This window comes from Phaethon lepturus, unplaced genomic scaffold, assembly GCF_000687285.1.
Source record: "Phaethon lepturus isolate BGI_N335 unplaced genomic scaffold, ASM68728v1 scaffold13517, whole genome shotgun sequence".
In the NCBI taxonomy this organism is placed as follows: Eukaryota; Metazoa; Chordata; class Aves; order Phaethontiformes; family Phaethontidae; genus Phaethon; species Phaethon lepturus.
Genome location: NW_010552669.1, coordinates 560 through 8561, shown reverse-complemented (window position 1 = coordinate 8561; position 8002 = coordinate 560).

The window sequence follows — 8002 nt, the reverse complement described above, 5'->3', positions numbered from 1 at the left end:
GAAGAGCGTTCGGTCACCTCATTTTAAACAGGTTCTGCTTCAAAACTGAGTCTTTTGCCCAGTACCTGTTTTCATCTAACACCAGTCAAGGATGGACTTTATGTTCAACTGGTGCTTTAGTCACACAAATACTAAAGCAGTCTTCAGGATGACTGGATCAGCACACTCTTCAGCAGCCCTCTGAACACAACCGCTAACCACACTTACTTACTACTAGTTACTTAGCTGCTGTGTGATCCAGCAGCAAGTGGAGCATGACTTCTTTTTAATGTACAGCAAAGAAGAAATTAAATAACCAGAAAGGAAAGCCACAAGCATCTGCAGAAGCCAGAGCAAATACAATGAAGCACTAACTAAACTCTGGGGGACTAATAAAAATTGAGAGTCTTAAGAAGCAATGAAAACCCTACTATCACTATATTTGCTGGAAAATGAGGGCTGTCCTGAACAAAACTCTCTTTTTTTTTGAGCAGAGCTGTGTAAAGGTAGCTGCTCAGATCCAAAACATCAGTTGGATCAGTTGACCTTAAACAGCAGATTACATTGTACCAAGAGACATGCAGAAAGTGGAACAAAGCATCAAGAAAGATTTTATGGCCACTTCCCAAGGGAACCCCCTTGAGGTGTTTTTGTCAAGCTAGGATCACCAAATAGTGGTCCTTCAGGAAGAACCCTGTATGTCAGAGCTGACTTCACTCTTGATCTGCCTACTGTGAAGCAAATGTTTGAGTCAGAGTGTCATTAACACTGGATAATACGGGATCTTCAGGACTGTCACGGTTTAACCCCAGCTGGCAACTAAGCCCCACACAGCTGCTCACTCACTCACCCCCCAGTGGAATGGGGGAGAGAATTGGACGACTAAAAGTGAGAAAACTCGTGGATTGAAATACAGACAGCTTAATAGGTAAAGCCACACACGCAAGCAGAGCAAAACAAGGAATTCATTCACCATTTCCCATGGGCAGGCAGGTGTTCAGCCATCTCCAGGAAAGCAGGGCTCCATCAACATGTAACAGTTACTTGGGAAGACAAAACACCATCACTCCAAACGTCCCCCCCTTCCTTTATATGTAAGCATGACACCATATGTTGTGGGATATCCCTCTGGTCAGCTGGGGTCAGCTGTCCTGGCTGTGTCCCCTCCCAACTTCTTGTGCACTCCAGCCTACTCGCTGGTAGGATTGTGTGAGAAGCAGAGAAGGCCTTGATTCTGTGTAAGCACTGTTCAGCAATAACGAAAACATCCCTGTGTTATCAATCAATCAATCAACACCATTTTCAGCATGGATCCAAAACACAGCCCTGTATTAGCTACTGTGAAGAAAATTAACCCTATCTCAGCCAAAACCAGCACAAGGGGGTACGCTCAGTCTCTCCTGAAGTTTTACGAGATAACACTCAAGTAGTCCTCGAGTGGCAGCAGGAAGTGTATGGGACTTCCTAGCACTGCAACAATGGGATTCACATGCCAGAGAGTACTTAGAGGAGATGAAACAAACAGACTGCTCTGAAGTCTGAGCCAGACTCCCTTGCAAGTTGTGAAAAATCACATTTCAGTTACTTGCCCTAAACAAGACAGGGGATCTGGAGTCTGGCATTCTGTAAGAGACAAGAGGTATTGGCTGGGGAAAGCAAATACCTTCCCCAGGGCAGGGCAGATACACCTCTAGGGATATCTAGGTATATCTAAGGGAGAGATACCTCTAGGAAGGAGGTGCAAACTGTCCATTTTATAATTCTGGGGCTAATAAAATATTCCAAAGGGAAAAAAAAAACACCATAAATTAGCTATTCTAGAAAGTTTCTTGGGTGGTTTTTTGGTACGGGTCCATGGCAGGTTGAAGTCACTTGTGTTTTGGCTTAGTTACAAGGAACTTGCTGGGAAGCTCGCTGCCTCTCAAGAGGGAAATATGTAGAAGCTGGAATCAGACAAGAGACTTTCTGGAAGGGGAAAGGACTTTTAGCCCCTGCAGCTTTCCATCACTCATCCTCCTGATATAGCCTGTCCTTATCAGTCCAGTTAATTACCAGCAAAATCCTGTCAACATTGAAGTTTGGCAATGAAGAATGAAGAAAGTCCCTAAGAACTACGCAACATTCTGCATTAAATGGGTATGACTCAGCTTACTCACAGGGAAATCCCTGTTGTGCTGTATAAACTAGGAACCTTTTTGGACGACAGTAATTTCAAGGAATATTCACTTACGTCTCATTCCAAACCAGCAACACAGAAATTTCTTCCTATGAGCTGCTGGTGCAGGTCTAACTGCCAAACCATGCTCATATTTGCCTGCCTGTCAGATTCTGTTCTGTGGCTGAAGACCCAGCCTCCAATTTAAGGGAGGAGTGGGGTGTAAAAATCAACAGAGCTTAAGAAAACATCAATAATGCCCTAATGCTTTAATTAGTTAAACTAAGCAAAGGCCATGGCAGAAGGGAATATCTTAATACTTTGAGATGCTGGGGGGGCGGGAAATAGACACAAGGAATAAAACAGTTAAGCTACATTTAGAAAGTTAGTGACAAATTCAGATTTCATGTACATATGAGGAAGGGAGAAAGGAAAGGAGGGATAAAAGAGGGTCCCTTTCTTTGAAGCAGCTGAACTCAGCAGTCTAAAGAAATGCGCCAAAATGATAACTCATTGCAGCTCAAATGGAAAGCAAACGTCCATGCTACAATGAGCGGCACACAGAATGTTTCACTGTTATGCAGAGCTTAATTTCCAATGCACAAATGTGGGACCTGGGTGCTGGCTGTGAGTCGAACCCATGGTTCCAGGTACATAGAGTGCGAATGAGGCGCAATGTGTGCTGACTTGGTGCCCTTGCATCAACCAACTGCATGCAAAAATTCGTATGATGCAGTTATCAGAACAATAAGAACTGAATATTGCTGAAGTCAGCAGGTTCAGCACCAGAGAGCTTCAGAAAATGGACAGTATTTGTGCTGGCATTGGTTTTAAATGGAGCTTCCTTGTGAAAAGTCACTGATTTGGTCTATACGGCAATATTAACTCATGGGAAAAAAGATCCCAGGAGTCTTTCAGGAATTCTGATTAAATCAGCAATCTGGAAAACAATTCCCCTAACCCAATAAATTTGAGTAATGCTATTTCCTCTCTCTGCACAGTGAAGAATGAGAGTCCTACTATTTAGATAAACAAACAGCACCCCTCTGTGGCTACAAACAGCATTCAGGCCGTCACAGCAGTGCCAGCTGGCCTTAAAATTTCCTCTATGAATTTTCGTGAAACCTTGAAAAAATTCTCAGCTATAGTAGTAGCATTTTGCTTTAACAAGTTGTACATTGAGAAAATTAACACTACTTTCCCCACGGCCAGTCTACACAGCTATCATTCCTCAACAGTAATGTGCCAAAAATCCTAAACCAAGAAGAACCAAAAAGTTCTTGCAGTTCAGTGGTGAAAGTCCACAAAGGGCACCCTGTTAGTCATATCAGGCTTTTATTTCTCTTCAAGCATAGTATCACAACATGCCAGACAAGCCTAATGCAATCAAACTATTTATTTCCTGTATTTATTTTAATATTTCTTTCATCAAACTATCTACAAATGAATAATTTTTCTTTCTTTCCCCTTCAACATGCTTTCAGTATCATTTCTTCTGTATCTGCTCACCTAAGAAAATTATTTGCCCAATACTGAATCCTTTTAACCTATGACATTCGGTACATGTGCAAGATACTCACCTCCTCCAGTTCACACAGAACTTTTTAACAACTTGTTTCTACACGCCTACTTGAAGAACTTCATGCAGTTATTTTGTTTTCTATTTCTCTTCTCTCCTCCAGTCCTTCCATCCACTTCATCCTTGTGAAAGGCCTTTGCTGAACTTTTTTCCAGGGCCTCCCATTTTCTCCCCTTTGAGTATTTCAGTTCTTATTGTTTATTCTGTCCCACTTACTGGTTTCACTATCAAAGCCCTGCCGCAGCCCTGCTCTCTTCCAGGTTGTATTGGGAGCCTTGCGGAAGACGTTGAAGCTGAGGAGTTAGTGATCTCAGGCAAGCCATGCCTGCCCTGCTGGGCCTCCTACTTCAGGCTTGAGAAGCCATCACGTTAGCACGAGTAACCGCTGTATAACCCCATGTATGCAGCACTGTGAGGGGACGTGCTGGAATGCCCCATGCCCGCCGGTGCTATGCTCTGGTGAACATCATGAAAGAGAGGACAAGACACTCCTGCCTGTCAGCAGGAGATAGATGATAGATGGTTTGTTCCTTACGCAAGACAAAAAGTGCGGGAGGGGCCTAAACCTCCCCAGGATGGGATCTGCACAGCCTGCCATGGGAATCCATCTGGGGTCTGTCTGATGCTGCACGAAAGCAGGGTTTCCAGCACCTGACAGGACATGAGGTTTACACACTATCTGGATTCCTCTTTTTTTCCTACCTTATTAAAATGGTTGTTATTACACTCTGTGCTGTTGTGCCTTTCTTACTGAGATCCAAGAAAGCCCCATGCCTCCCCCGTGCAGAACTCAGGTCAACATAGGTCACCTACATATCAAGATTCATTAATAAATACTGATCAAAATACATAGCAAATGTTTTAAAGCAAAACCCACCCCAGGTCTAAGCACCTTCAAAGCTTCCGCCCTTCAAAGTACCATTTTTCTACTCGGTTTGAGTTCCAACTCCTGGATTAGCTCTTCAACAACCAGCTGACAGCAGTAACACGGTGCCCAGCATCTGAGAAGCACTGAAGTGGCACTGGAGTGTTAATGCTGAGGATGACCCTGAACCTGCATTGCCCTCGCATGGTCATTCTCAACCTCTGCAAGTACAGACACTGAATCTTTCATCAGGCTGGGAGAGTAAGTGGTGGGACCAGAACAACAGCTGATTCCTCTCAGTCTTTTGAAACGACCCTGAGTTCAAAAGTTTTCCTTCCTTGGAAAAGCTGCCCACTTCTTTAGTAACACTATTCAACAGTTCTGTATTCTTTACATAACTATCAATCTTGATTTACAATATGAAAACAAGAATAATGATCAGATTACTATCAAGATCCATAGTCTGACAGTAGACAGGAATGTATCAGTAAAATGCAAAAAAACCCACAACAGCTACTGTTTATAGGCAAGTCATCAACTTTCTGGTTAACAACCTCCACCATAAAGACAAACTCATAAGTTAATTCAGGTACTCTATGCGCAACCTGCATAAACCTCACAATCCTCATTCTCTGAGGACTCAAACAATGAGAACCCAAAAAGAAATAAAAGAAATGAATACCCAGAGAATGGGAAGTAGAGCTGATGTGATACAATGGAAAGCACCATAATGACACTACATAAATGGATTCACAGCTAACACTTCTGACACAGACACTCTAAAAATGCAAGTCATAAAAAAATTGTACAAATACACTTGTAAAACCCATACTATGTTTATTCTGTCCTTTCACAGCTGTAAGGTAGAAGCCACTGTCAATCATAGGACATGAGACTCAGCTGGTTTTTCCTATCACAAAGTACAGATGTTTTGAGGTTCCTAATTTAGGCTGGTAAGCCTCAAAACTATCTGGCTGCCCAATCCTACCTATTAACTGCCTGTTTAATTAAGTAGTTCTCAAGACACCTAGAACTATTTCTGTGTCTGCCCGAGAAGGACCCAGAAAATGAGCATTTCTCTGGCCTCAGAGGAGCCCCACCAGTATGAGCATTCCCAGAGCAGACAAAACACCAGCAGAATGGCACTGTTAACAAAATGTAAGCCTAACTGTGAGAACCCTGTACCCACGGAACATTTGGGACGTGGAATTACAAACAAGAGGCTGCTTATTGCATTTACCCCAAACTGTGAACAACAGGTAGCTAACCTAGGTTAAGTTCACTCCAGGAAACAGTTTGTACCTGGAAATGCCCCACAGCACTCCGCCTGCCTGCCTTAGTGACAATCCCTCCTGGCCACATGAGAAATCACTTTCCCATCTCTCCACTCAGTAAAATCCCCACCAAGTTCCCACAACCTAAACCAGTAGTACTTCCCCGCCTTACTGGAAAGGGCCACACCAGCTAACAACTCATGCACTGGAAAAGCCTTCTGGTGCTTTTGGAGTTGTCTTCCGAGGATGACTGGGGGAAAGGGAGAGAGGCACAGAAGCCAAAAAGGAGTTCAGTTTCCAGCATCCCGTGCAACCAGCTTGTGCAGTGAAGTGGCAACAAGGGTCTGGAGAGGAAGAGTGGTGCACGCTGGTGACCAGGTTCCTCGGGGCTGCAAAGCAACAGAGAGCAGAGGGTGCAGGCAGCAAACGCAGACCTTGTCCACAAGCTGTGTTACTTAACTGGGTGTGACAAAGGCAGCTGGGGTAAGCCTGCAAGGCTAGAGATGCAGTGCCCTGCCTCTTCTCCCAGCACTGGGGTGGGAGACGGAAGCCCAGGTGGCGGTGAGACTCAGCAATAAGCTTCTTCCTTAGCAATTTCCAATATAGAAAGCCTCAGGAAGCTCAACACCACACCAGGCAACAAAGATACCTACGAGTTAGGCAAACTATGGGTGGGAAGTGTCCTTTGTAGGTTTAGTCAAAGTGGCTCTTGCAAAGCTTTCCTGATGGCAGCAGTGGAGCCAGAATCTATAATGTGTAACTCACTGCAGAATTTGGGTTTTGCGTGCTGACTCAGCCCACGTTACAGTACAGAACCAATTTAGATACACATAGCAAAATCAAACATTGTCTATTTTCCTTTTCTGCTCATGAGGAAAGAAGGCAGGAGAAACAAATCTTCCATCTGCCTTTGATGTGTCTTCCTCTTCCCTTCGTAACACCTGATAGTTCTCATTTCCCTGCACTTTGCAGAGCATCTCAAGACAAATGTTCTCAAGTGCAGAGGTACAAACACCTGGAGCTGAGTCACACTAGCCTGACACAGAGGGAAAACAAATCCCACACCTTCCCTTTGCATCAGCTCCAGGGGGGCAAAAGTTGCAATCATCAGCTCCGCAGGCAGCCCCGGACACTTGCTGCCATGGAAAAAGAGAACTGAGGGGATGCCACTTTTCATGGTGACTTGGGAAATTCAACCAGTGCCTGAAGAAGCAGCTGTGGGTCAGCTGCACTGTGCTGACCACACCACAGGCTGCTCCTGCACGCTGACCTCCTCCTGCAAGCACTGCGGTGCCTGCTGCCTCCCGGGTGATGAGAGAGGACACCTGCATTTTCTGAAGTACTGCCGAGCTGATGAGCCTTCTCAGAAGAAAAGGGCTGGGACTGAGGAAAATAAGCCAGATGAATTCTTAGTGGCACTGCCATATTTGAACTCAATAATTAAGCACATCTACTCTCTGATATTTCTCAGTAAGCTTTACTCTAGTTCCTGCCATGAGCCATGTCCCACAGCGGTGGTGCAGAGTTATCTACTTCCAGAGACTACTCCCACGTAGGTATCGTAAATACTTATTTTTCATACAGAAAATTCCCTTTTTTTGGAAGATCTAGAAGTTTCATGAAAGCATTTTAAATCTGACAAGGAACTGAGGAAAGTCAAAGATACTCACCTTCAGCAATTTGCCTACAGACCACGAAGTTGTGGATACTGCCACAGCATTTCAAGGAATACCCACTCTCTCATACAACTTAAACTAAAGCTGGTTGATTGAAAATGTAACTTCATGTGCTGTTACTAAAAGTCCTGTCGAGCTTATGGGAAATGTGTTCAAAATACAACGTGAAGAACATGCAGCAACATCTCACAGTTAGAGGAACAAAACAGGGCAGGAATAACCCTGAATCAGAAAGTTCTGAGGTCAGAAAGAATTTATAGAAAAAACCCCATCAGAATGACTGTACCCTATTATAGCTAACAAATGCTGTTCAAGACCTGATGGAGGTCTCTCACATATCTAGGCTAACAAACCAACCGCATGTTTGTTACAAACCTGTAATGCGAAGGGCATTTTTACAGACATTTTCAAAGAGTATTTCTATAGCTACAGGTAATCTGCAGGATTTCAGTGTTAGATGCCAGAGCCATTATC